This window comes from Parus major, chromosome 1A (assembly GCF_001522545.3).
Source record: "Parus major isolate Abel chromosome 1A, Parus_major1.1, whole genome shotgun sequence".
Lineage (NCBI taxonomy): Eukaryota > Metazoa > Chordata > Aves > Passeriformes > Paridae > Parus > Parus major.
Genome location: NC_031773.1, coordinates 57,351,724 through 57,366,816, shown reverse-complemented (window position 1 = coordinate 57,366,816; position 15,093 = coordinate 57,351,724). Strand labels below are relative to the sequence as shown.

Here is a 15,093-nt window from a genome sequence, read left to right as displayed (position 1 = left end):
TGTTTTTTTGAGACAGTATGCCAGCAAATTTAGGCAGTGATTTATCTTGTATCCTTGCTAAGTTTCTATTAGGCTGGACTACTTTCTCATTGGTTTGACTGATTTGTCTCTATTCCTGTATATTTTTGCATTTTCTGTGAGGATCTCCTTCTACAAGTACAAACTGGAGCTGGGGTTACAGTGTGAGAACAAAGACCACTTTAGTATTTTCCTTGGGACTTTCATGAAATAAAATACATAAAACATCTCCATTAAAATGTCTGGATTGATGAAGAGAAGGGGGGAAAAAAGCGCCTTTTCCTCCAGCAGTGGCTTGATTAATGGATTTATTGTTTGTACAGATTTTGTCAGGAAGCCATATGGCTTGAGGAAAACAAAGAGGAAGCGGCTGATGTTGGGAATCTGATTTAATAGGGGTCCCCAAGGACAGAATGTGGCTCTTATCCTTACCTCCTTCCCACTCAGTTTGCAGAGTGGTCTGAGAAGAGCTTTAGGGTTTCAATAGAGCTGCAGATAATGGAGCTCTGTTGGAGTGGAAGTTTTCGTCCCTGCTGCTGTGGATCAGCACCACGGCCACTCCATTCTCAGGTTCAGAATCCACTATTCTTTGGCTTTTGTATGAAGTGTCCTGGAGTAATTAACAAACGGCAGTACTTGAAATGTTTACTATTTGTGTATTGGCAGTTGATCAGTTTGCAGTAGATAAAGATAACTTTTAGCATCTCAAAGCTGAGTTTTCATAGTTTAGGGTGAGATTATTTCTCTCTTCTCTCCCTCCCCCAGCAAAATTCAAGCATCTGTGCCTCTGGATTAACTAATTCACCATCTGTATCCTGAAACCAGATTTATTTTCCTAATCTAACATGTGTAAGTGGGGATTGATAAGTAACTGGGGTTCAAGCACTGGTGATTTAACCTGATGTGGTGGGTTAGATGAATGTTCTGCATTTTCTATGACTGTTTGACCCTACTTAGGACTATGTGGTGAATAAACCTGAGTGGAGAACTTAAAGGAATGTTCTCTAATGGAACTGCAATCAAATACGTTATGGAGATTTAACAAGCATATCTTCCTTCTGTTAAATTACAGCTTCTCAGCTGAGAGACATAAACTCACCAAAAATTATTCTGTTCATTTCGGGTCTAGAGTGAAAGGCTTATGTGAACCATTAGTAAATGTTAGTGGGTCTGCAGAGTGGAAAGCACAAAACATCACAAAAACATATTCTGGCAAACCAGGAATTTAATTAATTCTGGTTTATGGATGAAAGCTGCGTATTCAGTTAGTCATGGTGAAAATTATGTGTGCCTGAGACTTTTGGAGCTCCTGAATGTGCTATTGTGGAGTTTTGGGCTATAATGAGGGAAGCAATTACTCCTATAGGGCTTTGATGCATCATGTGCATGGTCCAATATTTTACTGACCTCCCTTCTTTCCAGATCTTTTAGAGGTTTTTGTTGTTTTCTAAACTCTTATGATGTTCTTATGCTGGAGTTGGTACTTATTACATCTTTCCATTGGAATGATGTTAGGAGACTAACATTTTGTCTGGGCAAAATTCATTGTCTGACAAGAGTAGTAGAGGAGATGCTGAAATACCAGTGGAAAGTTTTTCTGATGTAGAGCTGTTTTTCCATGCTGCACTCTATAAAGTTCCCATGTAGAGTTACACATAAAATATATGTTCCTTTAAAATATTATCCAGAAAATCTTTGGGTGTGAAGTCTTAAAAAATAACCACATCTCACATGTTCTCTTTGGCTGTGCCATAATATTAGGCAATGTCTGTCACAATGATGCTGTTAAACATTGTTGTAGTAAGCATCCCTTCCAAGCTGATTATTAGTCTTAATCAGCAGTTTGGGATTTGTTACCTTTTGCCCAGTTTGTTTGGCTGTTTGTGCATGCATTGCTCGTGATTCACTGCTGCGAGGGAGTCAGGGTGTGCAGCTCCGGAGCACTTGGAGGGTTTTACATCTGGAAGCGCTCCAGTCTGAGGATTATTTTCCTTAAAAAGAAAATTGGGAAAGAAGATTATTTCACAATCTCCTATATTTACAATTTACCAGTGGTAGATGCTTGTGACTACCTAACACAGTGTTTAGGGGATTTTTGGTTTTTTTTCTAATGTTCTGGAAAGCTGTTGAAATGTTGTTTACCACACTTAATTATTTATAGCAGGAACATGTCACACCAGGTATAAGAAGCAGCAAATTAAGAGCAGTATTCCACTTTTCTTTTGAACTGACTTTTCAAAAATAGAATACTGCTTGTGTGTACCAGGCAGTTGTAGATCTATAGGTGCCAGGTGAACACTTGTGTTCTTCCAAAACATTAAAGGAAGGAGGGGGAATAGAAGTTAATCCTCAGGAAGGTAGTTTCACTTATGTATAGCAATATTCCTCCTTTTTTCCTTCTAGGAACTGCCCTTGTAAGCAGAGTGGACGCTGATGCTTGGAGCAGCAGATCGAGCATAAGCAGACATCTGTCTTCATCTGCAGGTAAGAATTCAGCACCAAAACCCTCCAAGAGAGACTTTGCCTGCTTCCTTCTGAAAGTACTTGCACATAGAACATTCTGAAAACTCTAATGCCTAAAGAATTACAGAATGGTCTGGGATGGAAGGGACCTTAAAGATCATCTCCTTCCACCCCACAGCTATGAGCAGGGACACTTTCTCCTATCCCAGGTTGGTCAGAGCCCCATCCAACATGGCCCTGAACACTTCCAGGGATGGGGCAACTTCCTAAGTTCATCATTATTCCCCCTTTCTTCCTGTGACTAGAAATCTGAGCAAGATCCCAGTCCCCCTGCTCTGTACAATGTTTTCTCTAAACACTTGTGTTCTGGGCAGACCTGCCATCACCCTGCAGAATTTCTGTCTCCTGAATGGTGTCATCTCCATGGATATGCACCTTCCTGCTGTATAAGAGGGAGGCCCACAGCTAACCTGTCACTGGGGAGTGTGGAATGAGAGGAAGCTTTTGTCCTTGGCTCCTCTGCTTGTCAGATGATCCTGGGCAGCAGATCTTCACTTAAGAAGGAATAGCTTCACCAAAAGGCTTGTCAGGTGTTGGAATGGGCTCCTCAGGGAGGAGGAGTCACCATCCTTGCAGGTGTTCAAGCAATAACTGGTGTTTCTTCTTTGGTTTGGGTGACAAGATGGTGCTTGGTCAAAGGTTCCATGATATTGGAGATCTTTTCCAACCTTAATGATTCTGTGTTTTACTGTAAGGAGCTGTTCCCAGCTTAGCCACTCAAACATTTGCCAAAAACCAAAAAAAGTTGTCAGGAAAAGTAAATAGTAGCAGGTAGTGTTTTTCCTGACATGATGAATCCTTGATACAGGAAAAATATCAGAACTTAGACTAAAACATATACTTTCAGATTACGCATTGGTTTATTTTTCATATTGGTTTGATTTTTTCAGTCCCCTGTTTCATGATGAGGCTGGTGAAGCAAGTGAGAAATACTGAGAATGCAGCTTCTTCTCTTGCTTGTCACCATTTACAGGCCTTGTTTAACGCTGATTTGCCTTTTGTGCACACATCAGCTTCTCTGTGATAGACTTCCATAGCAATCACACACCTTTTTCATTTCTCTGTGTATATTGCCATTTTACCACTCCTTCTATTGCAAATGCAGCATTTATAGCAGTATTCTGTTGATAACTGAAGCAGCTGAGGCACCAACAGAGCTAAATAAATTAAAATGCTTTGTTCATTTGCCACAATGACAGCTTGTCACATGCTCTGTGTATCAGAGGTACAGATAAGGATAAAGATCCAACAGCTTTATCTTACTACAGGAAAAGCTGAAGGAAAGCAGCATAGGATGGATACTTCCATTATCCTTAATATAGTGTAGAACTAGTAGAAATATCAATGCACATATATAAAATGCACTCTCTGTGGTGAAGAGGAGCTTTGCCGAAGGGCAGTACATGTGTGTGGATGCATCTGTCCATATGTACAGCACCCAAAATGCTGTGTTGCTAGAGTCTGGCTTCAGAATTGCCATAAGTTGCCTCATATTTGAGAAGTGTTTTGGGTTATTCATTAAAGCACTTTCAGCCCCACATTCTAGGCACCTTATGTGTCTCTTTAATGGACATCAGTGGATTGTTTCTAAAGCAAATATTTCCAGAGCATTAATTACTACCTTCAGCCAACAACATCAGCTTGCTGAAGGGGTATGATGGTTTGTGTGGGGGGCTGGTACCAGCCATGGGGACAGTCCTGCTGAAGCAGCACACAGAATTTAGACAGACACTGCTGCCTTATTTTTCTCAGGTGACACTTAGCCAGAGCATATATACATATTTATGTTAACCTGAAGCTCCAGGAAGCTTGGAATGTAGTGGTGTTGAGCCAGGTTTTCTTCTGCCAAGTTAAAATATTTAAGAATTTGTTGTTGACTCTATTTGAATAAATTCCTTTCAGTGGAGCGAGTTTGTGGCTGGCTGCCAGCTGACTTTAGTGTCACTCCTTTATTTGTCACTTTGAAACAAGTCATGTGAGTTACTGTCTCTGAATGATTTTATTGTATGAGAGCAGAAGGTATTTGCCTGCTGGAAATTCATCAGGATGGTGCCTGCCCATCCTCATACAGGGAGAGTTACTTATTTACCTTCACTTGTTTTGAACAAACCAGTTTGGTTTTTTTGCCTCAAGCATCACTAATGTAATTTGTTGTTGTTACGTGACTTTATTTTGCTGGCTGTTTGGGTCAGCCTGTAGTATGTGTTTTATTAAAACTTCTTTTTCCCCAGCTGAAATCATGGAGTAATGATAGATTTTTTTTTACTTCTAAGGAAAAAAAAATAAATCCATTTTTATTCAGTGTTAATCAATAAATAGAATAATGAAAAAAGGAACAGAATTTATTCACTCTGGTAGCACAAGTGGACAGCAAATCAGAGGCAACTTAGTGAAATACTTTTCTTTCAATACGTAAACTTTAAACATGAAAAGGAGACAAAAATAGACATAACTTTTTCTTTGAAGTTCAGAGTAAGTCTAACAATGCTTCAAATTGAATTAACTCACACAAAGTCTTAAATACAGTTGACAAAAATTGTTTTGAGACCCACTTCAGAACCTTTCACTCGCAGGATGCCACTTCATGTTTTTCTGCATAGTGATATTGCATTTTCTGGGATTTTGGATAAGTGACAAAACCAGACTTTGTTGGTTTGTGAGCAGTGAGATGTGATTAGTATCTGCCAGCTGTTTTGTGACCTGTGTTTGTCATGATTTAGATGCCTTTGACCTATCTAAGCCGGGCAGATACTTCTTCTGGCTGGGAAAAAAAACACCTGTATGCTCCCTTCCAGAACCATAGAAGCAGAGTGCAATTCCCTTTTCATCTGAGTGCCCCAGCTCATGAATCAGAAAATGCTCCATTCATGGAGCTCGTGATTTCCTGCCCTTCACCTTCGATTGGTATCCACTAAAAGGCATTAATAGGTGGGAGAAGTTCCTGGGTGTTCCCTGTGAGGATCTCTGGCTCAGGGAGAGTTTTGCTCTGACCTGCTGGTGAGTTCTGGTTGAGGTGAGGAATAATTTCAAGGGAAAAGCATTGCCTCTCAGGTTCTCATTGTGTCTCCTGCCTGTCTCAGCTTTGCTGGGTGCACACCTTTCTCCTTCTGCCTGGGCACTGAGTCACTGCAGGAAAAAAACAAGATTTCCTTGACAGTGGTATCACTGGGATCCTTGAGTTTTGCTGCATCCTTTGCATTGCAAGAGATACTTTTTATCTCTTGTCTCTCTTCCTCACTCCAGAGCTGCACACTACACAAAGTGCTGCTTGTTTCCTTGCTGTCTGTGTTGCACTTGTTCAGACGGGTGGGGCAGCTGAAATTGAAGATACCATGGCATGTACATTCATTTCTTCCCTCTTCCTCACTTGGTCATATTTTTATTATGTGCAGCTTCTTGCTTCCTCATTTAAGGAATTTCCTTTACTTTATAGTCCTGTGTACATCTGTCCTTACATAAAACTCAGATCTTACATCCACATTTGAATGGTTTCTTTGCATTTGGAGCAGCAATGCTTCTCGTATTTGAAATGCATTTCAAGTTGAATACTTTGAAAGTGTTTATGAAGAAATACAGTGGTGTAATAGTTGGGGGGAAAAAAAAAATTCTTCCAGTGCATTTTCAGAGTTGGGATTCATCTTGTGCTTGCCAGCTGAGGGTAAACTGGAAACAGAATGTAAGTGGAGACAGGATGTCTGGAAAGGACAGAAGTATTGATAATAAATGGCAAGGGGGGGATGGTGTGTGGAAATGCCACTTAGATGTAGAGATGATAGTCCCTGGCTTTTCTGCTTCAAAAATATTTGATTCTTGAGACATAGGTTGCTGCATTCAAGCCTTCGCTGCTGTAGGAAAACCATTTCCTCCTTTTTATTCATTAATTTATTAAGCTTTGGCAAGGTTTGCATCTTCTTACTTGGTGTAGAACAGTGGAAAAAACAAAATTATGCAATTCCTGTGGACTCTAAAGTTAAAATAACTTAGTTTGTGTTTTATTAATTTATCAATCACTAGGGAATTCTGCAATATTCTTATATTTGTAGTAGCAAAATGTGGAAGATCTCACCTCATGGGTGTTTAATGATTCACTGTCATTAAACATTTGAGAGGAAAAATGTGCTCATTACCCAATTCAAAAGTTTTCCCATTTTATTTACTGCTGTGTAAACATCAAACTGTAGTTTTTCCCAGCCTGGAACTGCAAAGATAGTATTGTTTTTTGCACTAATTGCAATGCATATTAGTCATTTCTCTGTCTGGCAGGAAAGAAACTCAGCTTTTTGGAGGCATGTCATTCTGATACAATCTCTTCTCTTTGTTCCATGTAGGTTTGGCAGTTCTGTAGACTGCTTCCTACAAGGGACAGTTGCACAATGTTTAAATATGAGAATTTCTGGGCTTTAAAGAAATAAAGTTTTGAATTGTATTTGTTAAGGAAACATGGTTTAGTATTTGATATCTTGGAGTGAGGAAGAAGAAATAGCAGCTAAACAAAGTGTAATGTATCTCATTTGTCAAATTGCAAAAATCTAACAGATACCTGCAAGTTGAATATTCAAGTAATTCATAACTAAATAGGAAGAGAAATGTGAATGTCTGGCTTACCTCACTCTCTAAGTCTGGCTTTGTACTTTTATAAAAAAGAATTTTATAAAGAATAATTTAGGATTTCTTTCATATAACCTTTCCTAGGTCTGAGGAGACTCATGTAGTTGGATTTTAATATAATGTTATGTTTTGGATGTTTTTATGATTTAAAGCATATTCTTAGTGCTTTAAATTTTGCACAGTTTTAAATGTTTATTTGCTTACTGTCTTATGATTAGCACAAACTTTGTGTGGGCAGTTCCCCTTGAGTTCTTTCTAGTATTTAGATTGCTTGCTAGGTAACTGTGCTTAATAAGCCATTCTGGCCTCCTGATGTTACCTGGTATTGTACATTTCCATAGCTGCATATCAGTAAAGATTAGAAATCCCAGCAACCACTTTTTACTTGAAAAAAAACTGGCCAGGCTGCTTTTGTTAAGCTCCCTCACACAGTTCTAAATCCTTAACCCTGTCTATTAACTGGCTCAGTGCTACCAGTGGCTCTCCAGACTGCACAGCCTCTCCTCTGTTTCTGTGGAGAAACAGAATCCACAGTTGCTGGGCTGTTTTCAAGTAAGAAAGACCAGGGGAAATGAAAAATGTCCTAATCAGATCTCTTGTTTTTGGTTTGTTTTTTTTTCCTGCTTCCAAAGAGAAATGCAAGCTGGGCTTTGTCCTTCATAAGCAGTGTGATGATAACCCAGAGAGTTCATCACAACAATTCATGCAGCAGTGCTGAGATGCTGTTTTGTTTAACTTGGGCTCTATGTCAGGGAGGCTTCAGGAGGAATTTCTTCATGGTTAGGGTGGTTAGGCATTGGAAGGGACTGCCCAGGGAGGTGGTAGAGTCACCATCTCTGGAGATCTATAATGATAATTGGATGTGGCACCTAGTTCAGAAGGTGGTGATTGGTCAAAGGTTGGACTCAATGATCTTGGAGATCTTTTCCAATGTTAATAATTCTGTGCTCTTCAGTATCAGTGTCTGGCACCCCAGGCATCTCACAAGTTCAGAAAAAATGGTGAAGACCCACCATGATAGGAGGACTAATGATACAGTTCCTTCTGGGGGGGGTGAGTGCACTTCCAGAAGGTCTTGATTGTGTTGCCCATCTTCTGGGTGCTATTCAGGAGCTCTTTAAAGCAAAACTGTGCTCATCTTGGCCTCTCTGAAAGACAGCAGAACCCCCAAAGAGAAGGTGCACCCTGCCCAAGCTGTGGAGGTGAATAGAGTAAGCTCAATTAGCCTGAAAAGCAGTTGGGTCTCACCTGCAGATCCATGGTGATTTGGTAGGTGCTGTGCAGTTGAAGAATGGAGTGAAGGAGGATAAAGAGATTTAACCAGTAACTTGGTGAGTTGCACTTCCATGTGCATGTCTGAGGTGTCTGGCGAGCGAGTCATGAAGAAGAGTTCACTGGGTAAACTGAGCAAGAAGTGAATAAGAAGGGCAGAGATCAGTGTGGAAGGACTTCCTGAAAATCAGTGGATCAAGTGAAGAAAGGGGAGAGCTGCTTTGCTCTGCCTGCATTTGGCAAGTCTGCTGACTCCAGAATTCTGTGCTGACATCATTGTGCTGGGCAAATGGACACAATGGGGTTGCTGAGAGTGCAGTGAGGAGGAAGATGTAGCCATTAGAGCTGAGATGAAAGCCTGTGACTGACTGCATGGCCAGCAGTGAAAGTCTCTATCTCAGAAAGTGCAAAATGTAGACGCTGTCTGAAAATACAGGGGGAAGTTAATACATTGAAAGTTGTTGCTGGTTTAAAAATTGTTGCCACAGAGAAAGAAGGCAGGAGCAGGAAAATGAAAACTTTTTTTCACCCCGCTTGCCATATTTAATTTGACCCAATATCTATTTTCTATTGGCATTGCTGGCTGTGACTTCTGTTAATTGCTGTCAGTATTTTGGCAGAGAATCATGTTTTTCCTGAAGAGCTCTTTGCTGGGTCTTTCTATGAATGTGATACGTGATCTTTATAAGCCTTCAAAGGGGAAGTGTATTTATTATGACGTTCAAATCTGCACTTCTCACTCCTCCCAGTGAGTTTTAGAGTTTAGGTGAGTTTCAACAAAACTTATAGAGAATTAGTAGTTTAGAAAGTATGAAGTTTGTAACAGTTTCCCTAAAATTAGCTGAATAGAGAACTTAAGTATCCTCACCTCCTGAAGTAGAATTTTGTTCCACATGCCTTCTGTGCAGTGTGGCCAGATGGCCAAGTGGTGTTAGGCTTACGTTAGAGCCGCCTGTGGCATTGCCACAGAACTATGGGAATTCAGACTGAAAACTATGGGAATTTCAAACTGAAAGAGAGGGAAATTAGGTGAGATATATGGAAGAAATTGTTCCCAGTGAGGCCCTGGCACAGGTTGCCCAGAGAAGCTGTGGTTGCCCCATCCCTGGCAGTGTCCAAGGCCAGGCTGGATGTGGTTCTGAGCAAGCTGGGACAGTGGAAGGTGTCCTTGTACATGGCAGGGGGATGGGAATGAGATGAACTTTTTCCAGCCCAACTTGTTCCATGATCCCATGAATTAAGTAATGTACTTTAAGTATTTCAGCCCATAAGATATTGGCTGTGTGTTATGATTACCTCAAATTTTGCTCTAGTAAAATTAGCCAAGCTCACAATTGTCAAGAGAGGGGAAATACTTAAATGATCCAGCTGAGTCCTATAAATAGAGAATAGAAGAAGCAAAGAAGTTCTTTTGTGCCTGGGGAAATATGGAAGTAAGCACAGCCAAGTGTAAATTTTAGAAAGTCATGGGTTCCCCCCACTCATTTATCTTGCTTAACTGTTTAAATACTCCTCGTAGTAATAAGTTCTGTTCTGTATAGCAGACTTTTCTAAGTTGCCAGGAGAGCAACTTGAAATTTCTTGGATAATATTTAATGAATAATGTAGCTGCTCACTGAATAAAGCTTTAAGATGATAATTTTTTGGACAGTTATGTTGATTAAGGTGAAAGTGCCTCACCTTGTTTCTGTTTCAGAAATTGCATTTCATTACAGTGAGATTTCAGTAGTTGTATCATACCATAGCTTTAAATCATGTGCTTAAGTGACTTTTAAAACTTCTATTAATTCAAATTTAAGTAGATTTCAGTTGCAGGACGTATTTTATTTCCTGCATCCTTCAGTGCAAATTTGGAAGGGGAGGAATGGGCTCATTTGTATGCAAGGTTCACCACAATATAGAGGAAGAAGGTGTTGTGTTTTGGTCCATGTCTTGAAACGTGGTAAGTGTAACAAGTTTCTTGAATGGTTTTGTTTTGTTTTGTTTTGTTTTGTTTTTTTTTTTGAAATTTAACTTCAACTCACATTTGAGGTGCAGGGAATACCTCTCTGACAGCTGAGACTCAGGGTGGCTGTAGTCTAATGACAAAGCAAATGCTGCATGTGGGCTGAAGTGTAAAGAAGATTCAGCCCTACAAAACTAAGAGTTAATGCAGGTCTTTCCAAAAGGGAGCAGATGAGCTCATTGCCTCATTAGTGTAAATATTGGCAATTACCCACGAATGTCTTCAGTCTCTCAGCTGGGCGTGAGTGTTTGTGGACAAGCCGCGAGGGGAGAGGGGAAAAGTTGAATGGGTGGAGCTGTGTCTTCCTTGGAACCAGTTTGGAGAATGACCTATTTTGTCTCCTTTGAAGCCAGGGCATCTCGAGGTCTAAGGCAACTTTGAAGTAAGGTGTGTGTGTTGTAGATTTTGTATAAATATTTCCCCTGCAATGAACCAGCTTGCTTATTTCTCTGCTCTTTGTTTTCTTTCACTCCCACACACTCCTTAGACCATATTAGAGATGTATAGATGTGACTTCCACCTAACACTGCTGTTTATTAATAAAGTGGTGTGCAATAAAACTGTTTTCTCAAATGCACTATATATTTGCTACTAATGAGGAACAAATACTTACATGGCTTGGAAGACATTACAATGCAGTAAACATCTGCCTGTTGATTGCGATGATGAATCAGGAGATGTTTGTTTAACACACACTTTTTTTTGAGCTGTTTGTCACAGCATTTATATGCAGTGCAGGCTCATTGGCTAATGTATCTCAAAAAGGATATTCCTCTACCACAGAGTAAATCTGTCCCAGCTGCTGTCTGAACCTCTGCTGTGCTGCCACCAGCTATCCTGCTGGAGCCAGTCCAGATGAGTGACTGGCCAAGGGGGTTGGAGGGATGGAGCAGCTCTGCTGTGAGCAAAGGCTGGGGGAATTGGGATTGTGCAGCCTGGGGAAGAGAAGGCTTTGGGTGACCTCACTGTGGCCTTGCAGTGCCTGAAGGGAACCCACAGGAAAGATGGAGAGAGACTCTTGACAAGGGCCTGGAGTGACAGGACAAGAGGCAATAGCTCCCAAGTGACAGAGAAGAGGTTCAGGTTGGATACAAGGAAGAAATTCTTCCCTGTAAAGCTGTGGTTGCCCAGAGAAGCTGTGGCTGCCCCATGCCTGGAAGTGTCCAAGGCCAGGTTGGATGGGGTTCTGAGCAAGCTGGGACAGTGGAAGGTGGCCCTGCCCATGGCAGGGTTGGAACTGGATGGGCTTTAAGGTCCCTTCCAACCCAAACCACTGTGTAATTCTGTGATCCAGCCCTTCCTAGAACACTGGTCACCAGTGAGGCTTTCTAGGATGAATCCTCTCAATCCTGCCTCTCTAGGATTGTGATGTTTCATACTGACAATTTTGTTTGATCATAGCTAAACTTGAGAATGAAGAAAAGGAATGTAAAATGAAGGTGATACTTCAGTCTAAATCCTGAAGCACATTCAGAGTTGGGATTTAGTGAGTAAGACTGCTTGAATTGAATTCACCCTTGTATCACAGTAACTCCTGTCTCAAGAGCTGAAAGAAGTGCTGCATCAGATATTGTTTTGATTTGCTGGTACATATCCTCAATATAATTCTCTTAAGTTTTAAATTTTTAAATTTCTGCTTTAGAAACTCTCTGACTGAGATCTAATAGAAGCAATATTCCTTGAAACTCTGACTTGAGTGCTGTTACCAATTCCAAAACACCCTTGGATTTTTGTAACGCTAGTCCATGTGGAGTTCAGATGCTGTTTTTAAATCTAATCTTAGGGAAAGGAGAGTATTAATTTCAGAGTTGTTGTTCCTGTTGAATTAATTCAAGTGCAAGGATGTCAAACTTGCTACTAAAAATGCAAGTTATGCTCTCAGCAGTTACCAAATACAAAGGAACTTCAGTAAGCTATCTGTCTCCTTGACTCACCTGCTGACTTATTTTCTTCCCAATATTTCGTTGGGATTTGAAAATGTTTTGCAGCACAATTGGGTCAAGCCTGGTAGCTCCAAAGTGTTACAGACTGTGATAGGAGTACTATCACTCCAGCCATCAATCTGTGTTTGTGACAGCTGGTTGGAACTACTTTTCTATGAAGGCCATGAGAATTTTGGACATGGTTCATAATTGTGAAGGTTTGTAGCTATGTCATCACTTGTATCCCAAGTTAGATGAATGTTTTGTGCTGTGCTGCAGTTAAATCTTTATTAAGTGGTTTCTCTGGTTTCTTCAGATTGTCACATGTGATTGATTTAGATTAAAACACTGTGCAGGAAGAAGTCCTAAAGGCTTAACATGCTTGCTGAAGTCAGAGATACGTCTTAGAATTAAGATAGTGAAGACAAAAATAAAGTTTTCAAGGTGAAATAATTATTTCAGGTAATAAGTGAATAGTTGCCACTAACAAAGTGTATCTTTGCAAGAGCTGACAAAAAGCGTGGCTGAATGCTTTACCTCCTCCTATCACTCCTCCATCCCCAAAAGAAAACAAATTAATTCCTTCTAGCTAATTCTCACCAATACAAAGAGAAGAGACAATTTGTTTTTTCTGTGCTGTAAAGATTGCAGCTCAAGGAGAGATTGTAGCTCAGGGAGAGTTTGGGAATGTTCTGTAATTAGGCAAAATACCAGTTGCAGCATTTGTGCTTCAGAACAATGTTTCTTTCCCTCATTTTTTCCCATCAAATTGTTAGCTGTATTGCAGCAGGAGAAATTGCAGTGCAAGCAGCAGTTCCTGTTCAAGGCAGCTGAGGGTTCCTGGATGGAAGTCAACTGGTGATTTGTCTGGGAAACTGTGACTTGGGGAATTTTGGGTTATCCAGAGGCACGATTTTGTGCAGCCTTGGCTGCCAGAAACAACTGCCTGCATGTCAATGCTTGTACAAACTCCTGTGTTGGTGCTGTGCTGTCCTCTCACAGGTGAGGGGGTGTGTGTGTTGTGTGTGTTTAGGTATCCTTTGTGGCATCAGGATTTTGGCCTGTTTGACACAGATGTCAGACCATCATTTGTGTCCAGTCTCATGGAGAAAAATTCCTTGGTCTTAAACTCGCTCAAGCTTGTTCTCAGCACTTCTGTCTTCATGGTTGTGGGACCTCTGGATATTTGTCTCAAGCAGTGCTTATTATCTCAGAGCATTCTTCTGCAATAGCAAATGAATAACCTCCACGAGGGTTAGTCCCACAAAAAACACACTGGATGCTACCTCAGTGTAAACACTCTTTTTTTCAAACTCATGGGCTGATTTCAAACCCACAACCTGTTCCTTTCAGATAAAAGTTTTGCCTGCTGAAAACTTTCACTTGATAATTTTACTTCAACCTGTCATGAAATATTTTTGCTTGTTTACTGATGGAAGGCTGCATATCTTGTAGGGTATTTCTTCTTCATCAGTCTAAGGGAGGAGGCTTCTTGGTAAGTAATAGGGAGGTTATTTCCAGTAGCCAATTCTGTATTCGCAGTTAACTTCATCTGGAACATGTTACTTGGCTACCTACCAGGATTCTTCTGGTGGGGAACACCTTCCAAATGCATCCCTGTTCATGCTCTTCTGGATGGTTTATAAACTCTTTCTGGGTAGCCGGACTGGCTTCTTTGTGCTCATTTGTTTGGTATTTTCCAATCAAGACTTATTGGCACTGACTAATTATTCTTATTAATGGCTCATAGCATGGGTAGAACAAGCTGTTTGTCCAGGGCCCTACCTGGTGTCATAATAAGGAAAAACAAGGAGCACAACATGGCCATAGTGCACAGGGAATGGAAAATAAAGGGTAAATGCCAAACTCCAAATGATGTTTGGTTATTGCTAATTACAGATGAAAGCACCCTGACTTTCAAGTGTGCTAAACAACATGTTGGTGACTTGCTGGGGCTACAGTCACTGAACTGGTTGGTCAAAATTCTGCTGCAGCAGAATTTTAGCCTTTATTTGAGATGCATGATGCTTTCAGGTAGTCTGAACCTTCTAAAAAGTAGAAATGAGGTGAAATTGCCATCTTAATTTTTACCTCTCAGGTTTCCTTGTGAGTTAGTGCTTCTGGCAACATGTCTTCCTAGTATCTGCTTACTTAGTATTGTTTCTTATTAAATGCTAGAAAAATCCTTTGCACTTAGTCTGATCAGCTTGTCTTTTGTGAAGCTTCAGCCTTTTCTATATTTTGTAAACAAGTTGTGGAGAGGTAGCTAAATATAGCATAATATAAGCATAATATATGCTATATATATATTTGTATGTGTATATATGTACATATATATATATATATGCTGGATTTTCTTTATGTTTAAAAACTGAAAAAATATCTGAAAAAGTAAGATACCATCAGCCAATTAGGATAAAAGAGGAATTTTGGGAAAATGTTTAACTCATGGTAAAGAAGGGAGGTTTCAGGCAAGGTCATGGAGAACTGGGGGAAAGAAGTGGAATGCCAGATTTCCAGTGCTTGGTTCCAAGCAGAACTATGTGTGGCTGTGGAACTGATGGCTGACAAACTGAGGAAAAGCTGTGATCACAGGCGTGCTTTGGCTTGTGTGCCTCTCAGTAAATTAGTTTTTCATTCCTATTCCCAGTCATTGCTGAAATAAGTTATGCATAAGGTGAACTGGTTTTGAATTTATGGGATTGAGAAACCTGAAGTGAGATGATTCTCCCCCCAGCCCCCAAC

At 40.4% G+C, this 15,093-nt stretch overlaps 1 protein-coding gene across 3 annotated transcripts in view; it reads left to right on the top strand.

Moving 5' to 3' along the window:
* RASSF8 (Ras association domain family member 8) overlaps positions 1-15,093 on the top strand; it is a 73,258-nt gene that overhangs the window by 33,556 nt on the left and 24,609 nt on the right. For all 3 annotated transcript variants that reach the window (XM_015629017.3, XM_015629021.3, XM_015629018.3), the window contains exon 2: positions 2,422-2,502. The gene's annotated coding sequence lies outside the window, so the exon portion shown is untranslated. The remainder of the gene's footprint in view (positions 1-2,421; positions 2,503-15,093) is intronic.